General features: G+C 40.5%; 1 protein-coding gene and 1 pseudogene across 8 annotated transcripts in view; one reads left to right on the forward strand and one right to left on the reverse strand.

The window, feature by feature from the left end:
• The window catches only part of CSGALNACT1 (chondroitin sulfate N-acetylgalactosaminyltransferase 1), a 305,085-nt gene that overhangs the window by 174,045 nt on the left and 108,601 nt on the right, over positions 1-22,439 (forward strand). The gene's annotated exons all lie outside the window — the stretch shown is intronic.
• LOC112321540 (large ribosomal subunit protein uL18-like) lies at positions 14,803-15,677 on the reverse strand (annotated as a pseudogene).

A 22,439-nucleotide genomic window follows, 5' to 3' on the forward strand; every position in this document is an offset into this window, starting at 1 on the left:
AGGAACCTCCAGGACATCCTGAAACGTTCCAACATCCAAATTATAGGGGTGCCAGAAGGAGAAGAGGAAGAACAAAAAATTGAAAACTTATTTGAACAAATAATGAAGGAGAACTTCCCTAATCTGGCAAAGGAAATAGACTTCCAGGAAGTCCAGGAAGCTCAGAGAGTCCCAAAGAAGCTGGACCCAAGGAAGAACACACCAAGGCACATCATCATTACATTACCCAAGATTAAACTCAAGGACCTACATCCAAGATTACTGTATCCAGCAAAGTGATCATTTAGAATGGAAGGGAAGATAAAGTGCTTCTCAGATAAGGTCAAGTTAAAGAAGTTCATCATCACCAAGCCCTTATTATATGAAATGTTAAAGGGAGTTACCTAAGAAAAAGAAGATCAAAAATAGGAACAGTAAAAATGACAGCAAACTCACAGTTATTAACGACCACACCTAAAACAAAAACAAGAGCAAACTAGGCAAACAACTAGAACAGGAACAGAACCATAGAGATGGAGATCACAATGGAGGGTTGTCAATAGGGGAGTGGGGGGGGGGGAAGGTACAGAGAATAAGTAGCATAGATGATAGGTGGAAAATAGACAGGGGGAGGGTAAAAATAGTATAGGAAATGTAGAAGCCAAAGAACTTATAAGTATGACCCATGGACATGAACTATAGGGGGGGAATGTGGGAGGGAGGGGATGGGCAGGATGGAGTGGAGTGGGGGGGCAAATGGGACAACTGTAATAGCATAATCAATAAATATATTAAAAAAAAAGAATCAGTGTTAACCCTGAGACACTAGTCTTTTTTGTTTTAACTGCATTATATCCATGAAGAATGATAAGAAAGGAGAAAGTCAATGGCATGACTTTGAACATTTTTGTCCCTTTCATCAGAGGAGATGAGTTTATAGATAAACATTTAAGTCTTCTGGGGAGGTGGTTCTTCATGCTATGGGGTGGGGAGATGGAGTTTTAAAATTAAAAAACCATGAAAACGATGATTATTTTAAGGAAGTGTTTACATTTCTCTGTTGTTGAGGAGGTTTTTCCAGTCGGCTGGCTGATTTCACTTTTTTCAGCATGAGAAAGACACTTGGTGGCGGATGGCCTTATGAAGTCATTTGAAAAACAAATGATGGTGTGACACATGATGAGTGGGTTTCATTCATGCGGGAAGTCAGCCAAAGGGAAAAATAATGTAGTAACTTGTTTGTTGGTGAAAATGAGGCACACAGTTTTAATCTAACGATTTTCAAAGGAATCTAACTTATCTATCTAGGCCCCACAGAAAACTTATAGTATCTTCTAAGAATTTCAGAAATATCACATATTGGCTTTTCAGGTGGCCACTGTCTGGTAGCAAAAAGGGCAGAAGGTTCCTATTTGCATTGTACTGATCGGCTGAAGTTCACTTTAAAGTCCTCTGAAAAGCAGCTGACATAGCTGAGGGCACCTTCCATGGGCTTTGGCTGTGAGAGGTGAAGGAAACACCCTTCTCTGTGGCTTTTCTAAGGAATTTTTCAATTATTGATCATTTTCATCTGGAGTTAATTTCAAAAAACTCCCATCTGTCTTAATCATTAACTTAAAATATGTTTGGCACCTTTTTAGTGCAAATGCCACCTTGCCGCATCAGTTGACAGAGAAGGAGGGGGCAGCGGACAGCGACCCTTCCTGGCTGTGGTTTCTGACTGCTCTCAGGTGCCTGTCCCGTGCTTCCAGACTGTGTCACTGATGATTCTCAAGTGCCTCCCACTCTAGATTTCTATGACTTCCTGAATAACAGGTCTTAGCTGGGAGGGGCTCATACAAGGCAGAGGGTTTAGCAAGGGGTGTTTCATGCATATCAAGCGCAGAGCTTGCTGAATCAGAGACATCTCAGGACCTGTCTGAATTAGCAGAACCCTCAGGGCTACCCCAAGCCACTGCCTTTGACCCTGCAGGGCCCTTCGGTCAGGAAATGGGTGGTGCTGCTCATTTCTGTGCCTGTCCTCATTACCTTTTGCTGTCTGTTTGTGTCTGGATTTTGATTAGGGCTCTTTTTATATGTTAATGAAGAGCAAACTATTGAGAGAACAGCTTATATCTCTTATCTGTGTAGGCGAGAAAATATTACTCTTTATATGATTGGCTAAAAGGTCCTATCAAGTGTTGAGACACTCAAATTATACCCAACAGCAAAAATACGTTTTAAAAAAAATTGGCTTCCCATAATTAAGGTGATTAAAACAAATATTACTCATTGGAAAACAGCCAACATTTTTTTCTCGCCTTTTTAATGAGGTATAATTTATATAAATACACGAATCTTAAGCGTACAGCTCAATGAAGTTTTGCGTGTGAATATACCTGTTGTAATCACCACAGAAATCAAGGATTAGAACACATCTAGTTTCAAAAAAAGGCTCCCTGACCACCCCTCTCTCACACGTAGGATCCCCTCCCAAAGACAACCACTACTCTGACCTCTAACTCAACACCTCAGACTGTTTCTGCTCGTTTTTGAACTTCATATCAATGATATCATAAGATATGGACTCCTTTGGGTGTGGCTTCTTTCACTGCGTCTGAGAGATTGGTCTATGGTGCTGCATAGAGCGGAAGTTCGTTCTTTTTGTTGCCGTGTAGTATTCCATTGAATGAATACTCTATGTATCCATTCTACTGCTGATGGGCAATTTGTATTTTTTGGCTTTGGGTTGTTATGAATAAAGGTGCTCTGAATATCCTTGTACATGTTTTCTGGTGGACATATCTGTTCTTGATTTTCTGGTTTATCTTTAGAACACCCAAATAAACAGTTTTCCAAATTGATTGTGTCAATTTAGACTGCTGTCAGTAATTTATGCAAGTTCCAGTTGTTACACATCTTTGTCAACGCTTGGTATTGTCAGCAACCAACCTTTAACGTTAAAAATGCTAGCTCTAATTTAAAAGTACAAATTTTATACCCCCAGAACCCAGTTTCTTGCTTTTAAATGAAATTTAAATTCATCAGGTGGTATTATTGAGTACCTACTGGGTTCAGAGTGCTTCCCTGTGCTGTGGCACCCATGAGAGAATAGAACACAAGCCCTGCTTTCCTGGTTCTGCGTCTCCCACCAGGGCGCTGCAGAGCGCAGGCCATCAGCAGAGCAGTCAGGAACGATCGAGTGCCGTGATCAACAGTCTCTGAAACACGTCTCGACAGCAGGGTTGCTTCTTCAGCTCAATGGTCAAGGACATTATGCTTGTCTCTAGCATCTTTCCACTCGTCCGTGAGCACTGCAATGTCATGAACTTTGTGCTCTCCAGGATACTGCCTGTGCCAACCCCGCTGCCTAAGGGAAGCACTAGGTATTCCAGATCTGCCCCTAAAATGCTCTGCTTTTTCCTTCTACATTGTCAGACCTGATTCCCCAGAATCTTGCTTCTGAGTAAATTAGGTTTGCTATTAAAATTGGATAGTGACTCACTTATGTTACCTCCTCCAAGAAGTATTTTTCTTTTAAAAATGGATTTCAGGAGACTTAGTGTCTTAGCTCAAAAGAATTAACCATTGATGCTTGGAATTTTTATGTTTTTAGGCTAATGGAGAATTTTGAGGTCTACTTTATAAATACCACATTAAGGGAAGCTGTTCATTCCACCTGTATTCAAAGACAGATCTCATAAAGGATGACTAAAAAATAAGGCAGAAGTTTCCAATAATTCCCATGCAAGGACGAATTGGCCTGGATATATATCCATTGTTTAGGGCCACTTATTCTAAATGGATTTGCTGAGTAGAATCTTGGATGTGTTCAAGTTTTTTATATATCCATAAAATGCCACTTTATATCTTATATTCCAATGAACTTTTCTTTATACTAATTGTAAAATTAAAGGACTTACAAAGTCGTCTTTTTTTACAGTTACTATAATATTTAATGTGGAAATTCAAATGTTTCTTCATTGTTTAATTACAATATGGACTGATGATAAGAATTCTGGCCCCCCATCAAACACACGTCACACCTGCCTGATCAGAATTCCTACACAGCACATCCAGAGGCCGCTATATTTCAGAAACCAGTGTTTGAGAAGATACGCTACTGATTATGTTCAGTTTATTTTTCTTTCATTGGTTGCAGCTAAAACCTATGCACACACCCAAGTTGCTTTTAGAAAACTCAGTAAAGTTGTATAATTTTCCTAATATAAGTTTTGCACATCTTTTGTTAAATCCATTTCTAGATACTTTATATTTTTGATGATATTGTCAATGGTATCTTTTAAAAATATTTTATTTCCTAACTCTTCATGCTGATACATTTAAATACAGTTGATTTCATATAGCATTTGTCTTTTTCTGTCTGACTTATTTCACTCAGTACAATACCCTCTAGATCCATCCGTGTTGTTGCAGCAAGAGTTTATTCTTTTTCACGGCCGAGTAATATTCCATTATATCTTTCTATCTATATCTATATCATCTCCCCCACTTCTTTATCCATTCAGCTATTGATGGCTACTCAGGTTGCTTTCATATCTTGGCTATTGTAAATAATGCTGCAATAAACATATCAATGCATATGTCTTTTGAAGGGAAAATTTTTAACATTTCATCAATAAGCATGATGCCTGTTGTGGGTTTCATGTAAATAATCTTCATCAGATTAAAAAAGTTGCCTCCTAGTCCCAGATGTTAAGGGATTTTATCCTGATCAGATGATAAACTTTATCACACGCTTTGCCTTTGTCCATCACACTGTCTCTTTCATGGGAAGATGGCCACCTTGGCTTATACTCCTTAAGATGTGAGTCTTTTAGGTTGGTTGTTAATACCTGGGATGGGTTCCAAGCAGATCCTTTCACTCTCTTGGCTAACTGATGCTGGAAGAATTGATGTTTACAGTGGCCTAAGGCTTCTTTTCTTGCACTGGTAGAAATCTGGTTCTGAGCAAGGACTGGCTCATTATCATCATAGTACATTATGGGTTTTTGTTTTGTCATTTTTTCTCTTCCATCAAGCCTAGGCTTGAGTCTTCTCAGTTAAAACAACCTGTATCCCAACCTCACACTTTGCCATAAGCCCTAAAGGTGACCAGGTGTTTGCATGGGATCAGAGAAAACTCACCCCTGGTCCTGGAGAAAGAAAGCAGAATAGGTTTGAGTTGGGAATGTCATCTTCATTCTTCCAGTGCCCTGCACAGCAGTACATCGCTGTGCAAAGGGCTCTGGGCCAGAATCAAGATGTCACCCCATGTCTTCCCGGCTCGCTCCCGGTGAGGGCCTTGCCCTTGGGAGTCTCTGTGTTCGTTCCCTTCCCTGGAGTGAGGGTTAGCATTAAATATTCCTCAAGGGCTGTTTTAGCAGCATCTTCGAGGGGTAGCCGTCATCATCCTTTTTTACATTATCCCTTCAATCCTGAGGAAATCAAGAATTTTAATCTTATATTTTCAGATGGGAGCTGCACATGAGGGGAGAGAAAGAAATGCACTATGGACGAGTCCTAGCTCTTTAGTCTGAGTGACCGGTGGAGGGGAGCTCCATGTACTGAGATGGGGAAGCCCAAGGAGGAGCAAGTTTACAGAGAAGTACGAGTTTGGCTGTGGACATGTCAAGGGAAACAAGTACTTCACCTGAAGTTAAAGCAAGGTCTTGTGGGTGCCCAGAACACAGAAGGATCAAATCAGGACAGGGAAATTCTCAGTGGGAGAAATGTGATTTGAAGTATAGTGAGTAGGCTGGTAGAGTCACTCCTGTCAGGCTTGGAGGTGGGGAGAGGAGCTGGTGTGGAGAGCGGTGTAGCCAGCTGAGGCTGGGACGGTAGGTTGGAGGCCTTTGAGTGTTAGTTATGCAAGGCAGCTTAACAGTCCCTATGAGCCCTTGGGAGTCGGTGAGTATGTCTGAGGCTTAGAGGGGTCTGAGCAGGTTGTGGTTAGGGGGCTTGGTCCAGTGGCCCTGAAGGGTGGATTAAAGAAATGAACGGAGGTAGGGAGAGCACTTCAGAGGCTCCTGTGAAAGTTATGGGAGAGCCCACGAATGAGGACCTGAAGTGGTCAGTGGCTGGGGGACAAGCCAAGAGCAGATAAGTTAAGGGAGATGATGGAGACGGTTGGACCAGGCAGTTTGGGTGATGGATGTGGAGGGTGGGGGACAGGCTTTCATAGCCTGGGAGTAGTGAAAAGTGATCATCTGTGACTTGCTTGTTGCTTCTGTATGCTGAACATGATATTGCTTTTTTTTTTGGTTCGTAAGTCATTGCTGTATAAAACAGAGCTTCAAAATATTTTGTTTTGGTGTATGTCAGCCTAAAGAATTTTTGTGAAGTGAGCAAATCCGCCTAATAAGAAAACATACTTTAAGTGACCAGGAATGGCCTTTATAAAGTTGAACACAGCTCACGGGGCTCCCAGCTTCTAACTGGGCCCTGGGAAGACTGGGGCTGTGGTGGGATGGCAGTGCGCAGATGGGGGGCCCCAGCAGCTGTCCACTCCACAGCCCTCACGTGTCCTGGAGGCCTCAGCGTGGTCCCCTGTGGGCAGGAGCTTAGGCCTTGGGGTGGAGGAGGAGGGAAGGCCAAGAGCCGCTAGGCCTCTGGACTGAGAAATTGGGGAGACGGGGGCCTCCTGCTGAGACAGCAGTGAGTGCCCTCTGACCCGTCTGGGCCCTGTTCGGGCTCATGTCTTCCAGACTTCTGGCCTCCTGGGTCCCTGCTGGCTTCCCCTCTTGCTGCAGCCCCTGTTGCTTCCACTGGCCTTCCTCACTATTGGTTTACTACACGTAGAAATAGCTTCACAGCATGTACTTTGTGCTCTTGGATTTGTGATAGTTTCTAGTAACATGGCAAATGGGGTCAATAGAGTCCTCTTTGGGGGGCTCCCTGCCCCTCCTCCACTTCTCCCTTGGCCCTTGTGCAGGAAGACAAGGCTGGCAATGTGTCTGATCACCGGACCAGAGCACAATGGAGGAGAGTGAGCTCCAGCATGAAAGCAGCACTTGGATGTGAAAGTTTTTAGGGGCTCTCTGATACCGTGGAGGGCTTCCAATTGAAGGGCTCAGTGGGGCTAAGAGGGCCTAATAAATAGGGACTAGCCTCCACTCTTATTTTCAGTCTATTTCTTGTCATTCTCCTATCTTATTGTACTTGTTTATGCTAATGAACATTTATCCAATATAGCCCCAAATCAAGCTCTAAAGTTTACATATTTTCTTTCGTTTTCATCATAAAATATAATAGATGTACAAAAAAGTCCATAGACCGAAATGGTATAGGTTAATAAATAATTAGAAGGCAAACACCTGTGTGACCCAGAACACTGCCGGCCTGTCCTAGGCCTTCCACGGTCCTTGCCTAATGACTGTCTTTGTCCCTCCCACTGATAACCACTCCTGTCATTTTTATGATTTTATATATATATATGTAATGGTTATATGATTTATATTATATATGTGTATACAATATATGTAATATATAATAATTACATGATTTATAATATGTGTATATGTTATATATTATATAATCGTTATATGGTTTATGTTATATGATATATATTATATTATATATTGTGATTATATATATTATATATAATATATACTTATATATAATATATATTTATATATATATAAATGAATTGCTCTAAAAGAAGTCTCATCACTCTTTAAATAATATCAGTTGGTTTTGCTTGTTTTGGGATTATATGGAAATGGAGTCAGATTATAATCTTTCCTGTCTTCTTTGTTTTAATTAGTTTTATAAGCTGTATTTCTTTTGCTGTATGTAGCTATAGTTTGTTAAATTTTGCTACCATATAGTATTTCCTTGAATGAAAACATGACGAGTTTGTCTACCTCTTAGAGTTGTTAACATTTGGGACATTCAAACGACGCAGCTGTGACTGTTCTTATGCCTGCATTCCGGTGCACGCTAGTATGAGTTTCCCCGTCAGCCTGGAAGAGGAGTCTCGGGCCGGTGGAGGTGCCTCTCTCTATCTCTGCTGTCCTGCCCGAGATCCTGGGACCGTGCCAACACTCAGTATTGTCTGCGGCTGGCTGGCTTGTTTGTTTTGTTAAATGAGCGTGTGCATTCACAGCTCTGTGTATGTTTGCTTTGCTTCACTCTGTTCCTAGTGAGGTTGACGACTTTTTTGAAAAAAATTTTTTATTGTCATTCAATTACAGTTCGATGACTTTTTTGTATGTTTACGGTCATATGAATTTCCTCTTTCGTGAAGTGATCAGTTTTGTGTTGTGTTGTCTGCCTCCTTTGAATTGTTTGCAGAATTCCTCGTACATTCTGGATCCTGCTCTTCTCTTAGCTGTACACACAGCTAATCGCCTCTCCCACTCTGTGCTGACTCTTCGTGTGGTGTTTCTTGGCAAGCAGACAACTTTAAATTTGATGTAGTCAAATTTATAAGTCATTGCTTTTCTGGGTTGTGCTTTCTGCGTCTTGTTTAAGAGATCCTTCTCTACCCCAAGCTCATGATAATATAGTATTTTCTATATTATATTCTGTATTTAATGTATTTTCTATATAAAATTTAATATATAAATGTAATGCATTTTCTACAATAAGTCATTTTCTGTATTAAATTTAACCTCTCGCGTTTAGGTGTGAAGTTCATCTGAAATTAATTTTTATGTGTGGTGTGTGGTAAAGATCCAAATTAATTTATTCTCTCTAGATGTTCATTGAAAAGACTATCTTTTCTACCTCTGTGGTGCATCACATACCATTATGAGTGGTATGTGATTCTGAGCATTTCGGTCTGTTCTATTGGTTGGTCTATTTGGTGCCTAAACCACATTGGTTTAATGTTTTTTTGAAAAGTCTTGATATTTGAGAAGACATTCTTGATCTTCAAGAGAGACTTGACCTGTCTTGGCCCCTTACATTTCCATATAAAATTTTAGAATCAACTTGTTTAAGTTTTAGATCCCTCAGATACAGTTTTGGGATTTAGAGTGGGATTGCATTGAACCTGTGAACTAATTTGGAGAAAACTAATATCTTTACAATATAGAGTCTTCCTCTATTTGTCTTTTAAAATGTCTTAATAATGTTTTATTGTTTTTTTCCACAAGTCTTACATATTTTTATATTGTTTTAAATGTTCTTTTTTAGGATTTAATTTCCTGTTTGCTGTTACATAGAAATTTAGTTTTCCTACACTGCTAATTGCTTTCCTACATTGCTAAATTCTCCTGTCAGCTTATCTGTAAATACTTTTGATATTCTACACACATAACCATATCACTTGTGAATAATGACATCTTTGTTTCTTCTTTTCCAATCTTTTTTAAACGATGCTTTTAACCAAATGTGCTTTTTTAAAGCATATTTGCTTATGCTTACCAGACTCATTAGGCCCGCAGCTTACTGCTGACTGTACGTTCTGGTGGGGGACATTGTTCCTCCTTTAATCGCAATGAGAAATCTTCTACATTTAAGAATTATGTATGATGATTGCTATAGGAAAGAAAGACGTGACCTTTCTAAGCGTTTTAAATCATGAATATTGCATTTTATTTTACATATTTTCTGCATTTATTGGCACTATACGATTTTTCTGCATTAGACTGTTAAGATGAGAAATTAAATTCCTGACCTCAGCATGTGAAACCAACTTAGCACCTGGGATAAAAGTCAACTTGAGAGTTTACACCTGACTGGGTTCAGTTTGCTAAAATTTTGAGTGGGGGGGTTTGTATCTGTGTTCATGAGAGATACTAGTTTGTGATTTTTCTTTCTCATACCATCTTTATTGTTAAAATAAAGCATTGAAATATTTCATTTCCTTCTGAGGTTTGAGGAATAAAAATTATGTTTTTCATGCGAAAGGCACAGTTGCATTGAAATAGAACTATTTATCCCAACGTGTAGTTCAGGGAATGTCAAGTATTTGGAAACCGGTTTCCTTTGGAAAATTTCAAATCATGCTCAGAATGTTTCAGTTTGACTGATAATGAAAAAATTCCTTTATATAAATTGTTTCATGGACTTATCCTTTGATAAACATTTTTAAAAGATAATTAGATTTAAAACTTGTTCATTATTCCATTTCAACTTCTAAATTAAATGTCAGCATGGAAAGAATTTTTCTTCTCTTGGCTAACTCACGACACTAATAATTTGAGTATTGAGTCAGTACTTGAATAGTGTATATTCTATAAACAGCTTTCACTTTTGGAAGCAAAAGACAAGTGTTGTAAGTTAAAAGAGTAAAATCTAGATAAAAGCTACATGATGTAAAATATATGACATAATTTTGAATGATGTCAATTAACTTTCCAGATCATTTGAATTTCTTTTTCTGCATTCACATATTATTTTACAAGTGTGTTCAGAAACCACCTGGAAACCCTGATGGTATCACTTGCTCAGCTATAGGGACCCTTGGATTCCTACTTACTACAAAAAAAAATTCTGAGCTAGTGTTGGGAAGAACAGAGAGCCAAGGAGCCAGCCTGAGAAAAGGGTTCCCACCTGCCAGGAGCGGCTATGGATTTGAGTGTATGTCTATGTAAAAAATGATACTACTGACAATTGGAACAAATTGGATCTGTTAAAGAACCATGAATCCGTAAAAAAGGAAAGTTGAAGTGTGCTAAGACGTAGTTTGGATGAATGTGAGCTATAATATAATTTATAGCAAACCTGATATACAGGGTGGGGCAAAAGTAGGTGTACAGTTGTTCATATGGAAAGTGATACAACAATTACTACGTACTACCAGAATAAAAGCTGTGTTGCACAGACTCTCAACTGTACGCCTGCTTTGCCCCACCCCATATGCTGGTCACATGACAGCGTCCCTTTCTGTGGGGGTGATAAGCTGATAAGGGAATAAGAGAGTTTTAGAATGTAAAGAGACATTAGCAACCCTGCAGTCTAATTTTCTTATCCCAGAGATTAGACCAGTGATTTGCCTAAAATCAGACAGGTATGGATGATTAGAGTTGAGACTAAATTGCTTTCTTTCTTTATTCCTCTTTTCAACCCCGATTTACCAAGAACCTGTTACTGTGAGAACTTGTCCTACATAGTGGGGCAATAGGGCTAAACAAGCGAAGTTTTTCCCTCATGGGGTTTATATTCCAAAGTGGGAGAGGCGGGCAGTAATCAAAGAGCTATGTAATAAAATGACAGGCGTTGAAAAGTGGCAGGAGGAGAGACAAAGCAAGGGAAGGAACGGAGGTGACAAGGGATGCTGTTTTGGGTAGGATGGTCAAAAAGTCTCACTGAAGCAGAGACCTGTGAGCGAAACCTGAGTGATAATCTTGAGGAAGAATGTTCTAGGAAAAGAAAACCAAAAGTGCAGATGCTTAGCGTGTTCCTAGAACAGCAAGGGGGTCAGTGTGGCTCAAGCAGGTAAGCCAGGGGGTGAGTGGTGGGTCATGGGGAGGGGAGGAGGCCGGGTGCCAGATCATCTAGGGACCTCGTGGCCATGGTGAGTACAGTGGACCCTTTAACAGTGGGGTTTGAGCCCCGGTGAGGTAGCTCAGTTGGTTAGAGCATCGTCCTGATACATCAAGGTTGCAGGTTTGATCCCTGGTCAGGGCACATACAAGAAGCAATCACTGAATGCATAAATAAGTGGAACAACAAACAGATGTCTCTTTGTCTGTCTCTCTCAAATCAATTAAAAAATGGTTTGAACTGCGTGGGTCCATTTATATGAAGATTTTCAAGAAATTTGTATAGTACTGCAAATATATTGTCTCTTCTTTCTGATTTTTTTAAATAATATTTTCTTTTCATAGCTTACTTTATTTTAAGAATACAGAACATAACTCATATAACATACAAAATATGTGTTATTTGACATCTGTGTTATGGGTAAGACTTCCAGTCAACAGTAGGCTATTTGGGGGTCAAAAGTTATATGTGATTTTTCAACTGCTTGGAGGTGGGCCTCTCTTAACCCCCGTGTTGTTCAAGAGTCAGGGGTACTTTGGGATTTATCCCCAGTGTGCAGGGAAGACATGGGAGAGTCTCGTGCAGGGAAGTAGCACAATCTGACTTCAGTTTTGAAAGGTCCCTTCTGGCTGCTGTAGAATAGTCTGCAGAGAGACAAGAATGGAAGAGACACGGAGGTGGGCGTTTTATAGTGAGAGACCGAAAAGAGGGGGAATTAGGAGGAGGGAGGGAGTCACAGCTTGATGACGTCTTGATCCATCTTAAAGGTAGAGCAACAAGCTTTGCAGAAGAATTGAATGTGGGATGTAAGGGATACCCAGGACCCTCAACAGTTTTGCCCATTCCCTTTCCCCTCACTAGGCCATGTTAGAATGCTTTTCCCGGATTTAATTTTGTCCTTTTGCTCTGAAGCATGTGCAAGTTCAGGTTTAAGACTGTTTGCTGGGCGGATGATCCTTCTCATTTGCATATGGTGTAATGTTTGTTTACAGCACATCTGCCTACAGGTGTCAGTGACTTTGTATCTGATTTACATAAATGTCTGCACCTGGTTCCATTTTAGTTTACATTTGGAAACTTAATAATATTCTACTTTAATCTCTGCATTGACCTAAAAATTGCAGAGTCTTTTTGAGGTTAGATTTGCTTCAAGATAGATGGTGCATTAATATGACTACTGTGGCTCTGTGTATTGGCACTAAAGAAATTATCCTGGGAAAAAAAGAGAGAATCTATTAGCTTGTGCCTGCTTGCCGCAGATAAGAGCTTGCATGCAGAACAGTCCTAATAATGCAGACTTCCAGTAGTGCCAGCTCATTACATGGCCTGGAGGACAGCAGTGTGGGAGAGCAGTCTCCTTTGCTGTGGTGCAGTGACACTGGACTTGACCCTGAATTGATGCCAAAGGCAGATCCATGGGATTTGTGAATACTGATTGTTATCTGCCTGCCCCAGCACCCCGCAAAACAAAGAGAACACAGGTTAAGTCAGGATTTCACCCACTAATAAAATGCTCCTTTTCCTGTAGTTTGTTAACGCAGGATATTGCCCGTGCTTCTCAGCACAACTTCCAGTGTTATTGTCATTCTTATCTCTGAGGGAAAAATACACAGGTTCCAGATGGCTGTCTTAGAAACGGGGCTCCAGAGGCACAGTGAAGATTAGTGTTTTACTTCCTCAGTTTCTGTGAGTCGCCCCCATGGCTGTGTTCCCAAGGGGAGGACTGTGTGGTGTGGGTGTGTTTGCACAAAGCTGTGTTTTCAGTAGTTTACATACCAGGTTGAACATTTACCACAAAGCAGGTATACCATGTTTTTAGGCAGAGTCTATAAGGGTGACAATATATTTCATTATGTAAGGAAACACAAGTAGAAATGGATCTCTTAATTCCCCTGGGCTCCAATCACCTGGAACATGCCAAGTGATGCCCGAAAGTGTATGGTTTGGAGCACTAAACGGCACCTTAACTACGGAGATGCATTTGAATGCTTACAGATGTTTCCAGCTGGGCCAGTGCAAGGTCTTGCTTTAGTTCCTTATTAGATACATGGGAATTATGCCTCAGTCTACTGGACAGATTTCAAATACTTAGGTCAGAGTACTTATGGGAAGCATGTGAAATCTTGAAAAGTTTGGGAGTTAGGGCTGTTTCAGATGGGCCTCTCTAGTGCATCTGGTAGTTCGTTACCCTCCTTCTTCAAAATGCACCCCTTTGGCTTCCGGAACACCAAACATTCCTGGTTCTCTTTTGCAGGCTTCTCCCTCCATTTGACATTGACGTTCTCTAGGGTTTCATCCTGGGCCCTCTCCTTTAATCCCACCACATGTTCTTCCTGGAGAGTCTCACTCACAGTCTTGGCTTTACCTAGCCTGTAGCCAGATGACTGTCAAACTGTCATCTCCGGCCCAAAACCCTTCCCTTACACTTTTGATCTGCCCTTCCAAGTCTAGTGAGTCATTGCTTTCTGTGTGTGGCGTAGGCGCCTCGAACTCTGCTGCAGCTTCGCAGCCAGGTTCTTCACTTTGCCCACGGTCTGGCCTTCTGTCTGAATGCCATCTTCATGGGTGGCCCCACCGTCTACTCCTCAGTCACTCACAACGTCACTTGCAACAACAGATCAATAACCAAGTTATCAAGACCTTTTATACGAAAGCTTCATTTAAATGTTTTTTTACCCAAGTAACTCATGCCCATGGTTACAAAGTCAAATAGTGCAGAATGGCTTAGAATAAAAAAACAATGGTTTCTTTGCCTCCCCACCCCACGCCCATTCCTTCTTGCCAAAAGGCCCACTTTTAACTCCTGTCACTGCTTCTTCTGATAGTTACTGTTATGTATGTAAGCACTACACTTACGCTGTTATATCCTCATTTGTCATTGCGGGCATGTCTACTGGTGTCCTGCCACACTTTTCTGTCTCGCCTCCCCTCTCTGCCCAGCATAGTTGTATCACAATTTTTAGTTTCTCTACTGAAGTAATTTAAGTAATATAGTTATGTCTTCTATCTTGCTTAATCACCTTTAGGTGGGATCGCTTGGTCCTTGACTTAGCGAGTGAGGATCTTGCAGCTGTACCCTTCCCTTTAGCTCCTTCTTTCCTTTTCCTCATTCCCCTCGTGTTATGGGCACTGACTTCCCAGTTATCAAAATTGATCCTGTTTAGTTGATAAATTAGTCAACTGATTTTCTCAGATCTTAGAGACATTACTTCCTTTTGGTCTCCAGTGTTGCTGATAAGTCTTATACTAATGTAATTTCAAGTGATCTGTACATTTTTTTTTTTTTGAAAACTGCAAAAAAATTTTTTTCCACTTTGGGTTCTGAAATTTCTCCATTCATTTTTTTAGCTGCTGTTCAGTAAGTTTATTGTGTTTATCTGAAGCATCTTCATAGAAAATTGTGGTTTATTAGCTCTCAGCAGCCTGTTCCTGACCTCTGGGGAAGCTTGCTTTCTTCTGAGCTGCCCGATCTTTCCACTTGGGGATGATTCCACCTCTTCTTTTTACTTTTTTTCTTAGGCTGCTTCTTATAGACTGGATTCTCTCCTATAGCAGCATGAGCTTTCTTATACATATTCTCCGTCATGACTGGAGTTACATTGTTCTTTATGTATCGAGAGAACTGTTTCTTGTAAGCATCTGCATCTTCTTCCATTAGGTAGCGCATATACTCTACCACGTGCTGACCCATGATGTGCTTTCGATGCACTTCTGCATTGAATTCCTTGCTTCCTGGATCATAACCAAGGAATCGTTTGGCTGTGAGGGATAGACAAGCCTCCATCCACAGCTCCCTTCAGGGCCCCAAACACTGTTTCCAGTAGTAGTTCTGGCAAGCCCTGCAACCAAATAGCCGGTGAAGGCACCAGGCTCACCATCCGTGCTTTCCACATCGTATTCATCTCCAGTCACCTGCACTTGGCCTTCACGGATCCTGTCCATGCCAAACCTGTTGGGAAGCTGCGGGCCAGCAGCAGGCCAGTACAGTGTGCTGCAGCATAATTTGTCAGCCCGACCTTCTCACCGTGCTCAGGGAGTTCGTGAGCGTAAGCTGCACAGGCTGTCGTATCTCCTTCTCCACGGGCATAGTCAATCTGACAAATGACACCTCTGTTGGCTACTTGAACTATCACCCTGTGTCTGGGTGTGTTGTACTTATTTTTATCTAGGATTACCAAGTGTTTCTGGGCATAGTAATCAGTTTTACCCTCTTGTCGTCTTCTAAATTTCACTTGGAATCTCTTGAAGTAGGCCTTATCGTTGACAACTTTCACAAACCCCATCCTGCAGACGAAAGACCCATGTCCGCAGCTGGCCGCAGACCTACAGGCCCAGCACAGCTCTGGTGGGGGGAAGCTCTCCATTCATTTTTTAATTGCTGCAAAATATTCCATGACATGAATATAGGATAATTTGTTTAGCCAGTCTACTACTCATGGATACGTGTTTCCAGTTTTACACTAATACACTCATAAATAATACTGCTATTTCCCATTTTACACTATTGTAAACAATGCTGCTATCCTAATAAATGTGTACTCATAGTTCTGCTAAATATATGTTGAGGAGTTTAATTGCTTATCATAAAACATACATTTCTTCAAATTTACTGCATATTGCCAAATAGTTTTCTGTAGGGGCTACACCAATTTATGCATCATATTGTCAGGTTTAAAAACATTGTCGTTCTGGTGGGCACAGGGCGGCATCTTATTGTTGTTTTTATTTACATTTTTGCTGATGACTGATGAACTCGTTTTTACATGTCAGTTGGACATTTGGGTTTCTTCTTTTCTGTTGGGTTATTTCATCATTTCCAGGACTTTTTACAAAATGTGTTTTAGATTTAAATTGTCTATCAGTTATATGTGTTACAAACATCATTTTCCATTCTGTGTCCTACCTTTCTACTTCCTTTTGGATATCTTTTAATAAACAGATTTTTAAAATTTTACTGTGGTCCAATTGATCAGTATGTGTGGTTAGCACTTTTTCTTTCTTATTTAAGAGATCTTTTCCTAATCAGAGGTCACAAAGGTGTTAATTTGAATCATTTTTTTCCCAAAAGCTTTGTTTTGTCTCTCACATCTGGGTCTTCAGCCAACCTGGAGTAGTTTTTGTGTGCGGTAGGAGGTCAGGCTCAGATTTCCGTACAAAAAGCAGAGACGGCAAACCTGGGTTTCTTTAACAACAGCATAAATATCAAGGATGTGATAGAGGCAGGACCCTGCACGGTTGAGCCTTTGCATGTCCTCACGGTGTGTCTTCCATCTGTCCTCAGCACATGCTCTGCTGCCTCTGTCCCTCCTAGTAGCCCCTTATCAGCCATCATCCTGCTCTTGGTCAGTGCATTCTTGAAGGTGAATGGAAAGGAAAAATACGTTACCTTCTGATCTCATAAACATTCTATTTAGCTGTAGTTTGACTTTATTTGCATGAGTCGTTTTATACCAGGAAACTAATACTTTTTTAAAGTGTAACTTATTATAAAGCAAAACCTAAAACTTGAGCGATGCCTATTTTTGTTTCAATATTGAAGTGCTACCCATATTTTGAATGTAAGTCATGCTCTTAACATGTAGATCTTTAATTTCACTAAAAAATTATTGGAACTTGCAAGTGTGAATATTGGAATTAAACCAAACTTATTTTAGAAATAGTCTAAAAGAATGAAAAAAAAATGAAAGACTAGTCTAAAAGCCTAGAAAATAATGTTACTCTTTGGAAAAATAAAGAAGGAAAGAAAGAGAGAGAGAGAGATAGAGAGAGAGAGAGAGGGAGAGAGAGAAAGAAAGAAAAGAAAGGAAAGAAAAAGAGAGAAAGGAAGGAAGGAAGGAAGAAAAGAGAAAGAAAGAAGCAAGCTGGGAATAGCAGTGATTATTTTCTGCATAACAGGTCTATTGGAAAGAAAAGAAACATACAGCTGGAAGGAATTTAAAAGTCATCCAGTGCAGGATTTTACCTCTAAGAAGTGGACTATTCTCACTTTTAATATAATTGCAGAGAAGAAAATTCCACACTCTTTCCTAGTACTATTTAATATACTTCACTGTCAGATCATTTTCCTTATGCTATGTCTTAAGTCCGTTTTCTTATTCTATCTGAAATGGAAACATAGAAATCGGGCCAACCATCTGTGTCTGTAATAATTCTTCTTTTACTTGATGGTCATTACTAAATCCCTCAGCCTTCTCTTCAGAGTATACTCTATTATGTTTGCTTAGTACTTTCTTTTTAGCCAGTTTCCAAATCATCTATTTAATGTTCTTTTATTCCATCTGAATTCTTCCTGTGTCATCTATAAATTATGATTTATAGGCTCAAAAATTGAACATAATGCTTTTGCTAAGGTATGAACAAATGCTAGTTAATCAATAGGGATGATATTCTAGAGAGTTCTCTAAGACTTCTAATCTGAATTTTTTTTTCATGATAAAAGATTTTTGCATGTACAGCTGTACCTGGAAGTTTGAACACACTTGTTTATCTCCGCTTTCTGAGACTACCCAAAATGACAGGTAATAAATAAAAAGGTGTAAATCCACATGGACAAAGGACATGGGAGATGAGGTGGGACATTGAAAGCCTCATGTCCACAGAGAGGGAAGTCAGCCTGAAGCGAAGGATTCGTGGTCAGGACGTGAAGGCTCTGTGCTTGGAACCACAGCTGTGCTAGAAGACAGGTAAAAGGGTGACGCTGAAAACTGGCGACGTTAGTTAGACCCCTCCTGCTCCAGGCGGCTGGACAGACACCCCTCGTAGATACATTTTCTAGAGAAATCAGATCAGAGAGGCTTTGGACTTGGAAAAAAGGTACAGATGAAAGTATGGGTAAGACACCTTTTGGGCATCCAGAACTCTGACAACCAGGTTTATATTCCTCTATCCCTGGATGAGAGGATTAGAAGATTCTTGTCTGGGAAACTGACTGGCTGGGGAGAAAAGACATTTGGAGATCTCCCATAAAATGGCTGGGTCTCCCACCCGTTCGTACCACGCAAGTTCAGCGGTTTAGGTCTCACACTGCACTGCCAAGGATCACCACCATTCTGAAGGTCATGAATGAATGGGATCAGAACAAATCATTGGGACAGAAGACTCAGAAGAAGCAGAGGGAAAAGCAGGGAGGACAGAACTTCCCAAAATTATAACTGATCACCTTTGACAGATTAGAGAAGATACTGCATTCACGAAACTGGGCTTGGAAATTAAAAGTATAATAGCAGAAATTAAAAATTTGGCAAAGAATTGCAATGTTGATGGCATTGTCCTGAAAATAGGATGAAAAGACAGAGACAGCAAACATGAGGAAATAAGCTCTGTTTAGGAAGTTCAAAATCTGATTAATAAGAGTTTTAGAAAGAAAATAAAGAAACTGCAGGGGAGAAATTATGGAAGAATGATATAGAATAGTTTTGCAAAAATGAAAGATATCAATTTCCATATGGAAAGGGTGCATTGAGTTCCCAGCTCAATGAATGAAAAGAAGGCCAATTCCAAGACACATCTGATAAAGTCTGTGAATAAAATAAAAATTTCCTAAAAGTTTTAACAGAGAAAAAAGTAGGTCACATACAAAGACTCAGGAAGCAGGCTGGTGTCTGACTTCTCAACTGTAATAATGAATTTAGAAGAAATGGAACTATACCTTCCAAATCTGAGGGGAAATAATTTCCAGTTTGGAATCTTGTACCTGGTCAAACTGTCAATCAAAAGCAAGGGCAGAATAATGCTATTTCCAGACAGACATGAAAGGTCCCAAAAATTGGCCTCCCATGCACTCTTTCTTGGTTAGTCTTGGAGGAGGTACTCTATGAAGGTGAGAGAATAAGCCAAAAATGATGCAGCAAGTAGGGCAAAGTGAAGGAGGATCCCTGATGGGAAATGAAGAGAAGTTCTGGGTGCCACCTGGATATCACCTGTGTCAGGGCTGGAGAACAATCTTTCCAGGTCAGACTGGAGGAGAGAGAGGCCAGGAAGTAAGGAAACAAACAACAAATCAGAAAGATCATCTAATGTGTTCATCTTTGTTGAGATGAGTTTTCTAGCTCGGTGCTAGAGTGTGGGGAAAATTAGTTAGATGCCTAAGAAAGAAATCAAGCAAATGGAAAATTGAGGTAATTACTCATGTTAGGAATAACAAATGATTGTACAAGAAAAGAAATACTGTGGGGCTCAGTTATGAATAATAATATTTAAACAAACAAATAATGTAATGCAAATATTAACTATTATTGTAACCAAAATTGTGATATAGTTGAATTGAGAGAATTTTCGGGTGGCGTGCAGGGAACTAAGTGTGGAAGAGGGCTAAATTCTCATCTTCCACAGCAGGAAGCCAGTAGACATTAGAAACTGATAAGGAATAACAAGTTAAGAATCTTTGTTAAAATATGAATTAAATACTAAAAGAAAGAGCTAAAAGAGTTGAAAGTGATTGCCATTGGTCACTAGGTCTCAAGAATACAGAAACTGGGTGAAAATACTAAAGAGTAGGTCTTTTACTCTACTGAATTTATGTACATACATCTATTTGTCTAATTGCATTACATATGTAAAACATTTTGAGGCGTTCCTTGTTTCCTTGTAAAAACTATTTTTCCCCTCTGTTAAATGAAAAGTACTACAGTGATTTGATTCAATCCTGTGGCAACTGCGTGTCCTCAATTTTTCTGGGTTATTTGGATTTCGAACGTTATTACACCCGTAACTATACTTGCAATTTACACACTACGTGCTTTGCTTGTTCGCTCTGTGTGTGTGGTGTGTTTTGTGGTTTTAGAAAAGTGGGGTTGCCAGAGCTGGTCCTCATCAGCTCCTCTCAGAATCTTCCATCCTGGGCTGCCTGGACACTTTGGGAGGAACGGCATATTGGGGTTTTGTCTGGTAATTTGACTCATTTAGTTCTTCAGAGTTTTTTTATTTTTATTTTTTAACTACTTTACATACTAATTTCATTCGACCAGAGACATTGATTGACGGCCTGTTATGTTTGAATTCTCTCCTGGGCATCGGCGACGTCCTGGCCGTCACTATATTGGCCATCCACTGACTCATCTGGTAAACCAACGATGGCATTTTCTACTTTCTCAGCATTAGTTATTATTTTAAACAAATAGTCATAGGCAAAGGGTTGCTTTTCCAGGATAAGTCTGTGAGAAAATTCTCAAAATCTCATCTTCCACAAAAGCCTTATCTATGAATTTAAATGTTCAATCACATGTTAATTGTTCTGTAGAAAAACCTTTAGGAGATTGTTTTCATTTCCTGCATTCCTACATCCTGCTAGAGCAGAGGAGGTACTGAGCACGGTGGCCGGTTCACCGCTGTGAACGGGCTTCTCTGCACGGGTGAGACCCAGCCTCTGTTCCGTCAAGTCCAGAAATTTGACTTCAGTAGGGTCATTGGAAAACAGTGTGTCTCTAGCCTCAGGAATAATGGGGCAGTGGCCTTGCTGTGCTGCAGTCCCACCCCTGGGGACTGCTGGGCAGCTGTGGTTTCCCCGTTGTCCTAGGAGCTAAGTTATTGAAAATAGAAAGCTTCTGAAAGAATGGGCTGGCTTCTCTCATGGCTTCCACTGTTTGTACCTTCTCAAAAAGCTTCTCTTTTTGAAAGGAAAAAGGCCTAATGTCTCTTCTGCAAACTGTAGTTTATTTGTTTGTTGTCTCCTCAGAGGGCTTTTCTTGTTTCTTAGATACACAGGCTCCATTTGGAGTTCAAGGTTGTGTCTAGTTTTCTAGCTGGTGGGTGAAGATCAGACCCGCTGTGTGAATCAGAACTCTGTGCAGGAGTGGTGTGAACTTTTAGCTGACAGGGGTTTATTAATCCACCCCCGGTTTTCTCCCTGCATAATTATGGGGACATACTCGATACTCTCTGGAAATGTATCAAGTATTTGGATAAGCCACGTTTAGATCCTCTCTAGGATTTGTCACATCAGAGTGGTTAGAAAATAAAGGTCATTTAAGCAGGTGCATATTTATTTGGGGGCCAGCTTGGGCTTAGTTTTATTTCTAAAACAGTGAAAAACAGAGTTTTCTTTTTTCAGAATTATCAGGAAGCTCTGTAGTTTTTTTCTTCACCACTGGAGAAAAAAAGTAAAGTTTTGTATTCTTATTTTAATCATGTTTGTCATGTCCGGCATTTCAGTAATAAAAGTTACTCGGTGATAATTGTATCCTGTGTCTTTTAAATGTATATTTAAAAACTAGTGGAGATGATTCCTATTAAATTATAATTGTCTTACGATGGAGTTAGGGAAATAAAACCTTAGTCCCCGGTGCTAGCACACGTTCCAGCTGTCTGCTCTGGGTTACGTTGTTGCCTCTGGCCAGGCGCAATTTATTATCTGGGCTCTGTCTGAATCTGCAGTGTGTCCCTGTGTGTCCTTGTGGTCATGTGTGTCCTTGTGGTCACCAAGCTACTCTTTTTTTCCGTAAACTAAATAGCAGCAAACCTGCAAAAAGTTAATCGTGTCTCCTTAATAGAAACCCCTTACATTCGCAGCACCAGGTTATAATGCAGGCCAGATTTAATGACGGCAATCTTTTCCCCATTAGAAAAATTAACAAACAAAATATTTACCCAGGAAGAGCTCATGTTTTGTTTTAAGCCTTGTTTGGGGGGGTCCCCAAACCATCCGCACATTTGGTGACTTACTAGAAGGACAGGCAGGGTCAGCACAGAGTCAGACTATGGCTAAGAAGGTCGCAGTGACAGCAAGGACACACAGCCAGTGTGAGGGGAGATGACACAGGTGGCGCCTGGAGGCACCCCCGTGCAGTCTTCCCACTCAGCTGTCTCTGTGGAAGGTCCCCAGAGTGTGTCTCCCTAACAGCGAAAAACGCGTCTTACTGTCGCCAGTGTTCCTGCTCAGGGGAGCCCATTTGAAACTGAGTTTGGGGTTTTTATTGGGGTCGTGTAGGCATTTTCTGCCTAACAGCCCCTACTGAAAGTCTCCGAGTGAAAAGCAGGTGTTCACTGTACATCATATTGTTTGTGTATACGCACGGCCCGGGCACAGCTGAACACCCGTGTCAGGTACG

The sequence above is a fragment of the Desmodus rotundus genome, chromosome 13, assembly GCF_022682495.2.
Source record: "Desmodus rotundus isolate HL8 chromosome 13, HLdesRot8A.1, whole genome shotgun sequence".
NCBI classification, from domain to species: Eukaryota; Metazoa; Chordata; class Mammalia; order Chiroptera; family Phyllostomidae; genus Desmodus; species Desmodus rotundus.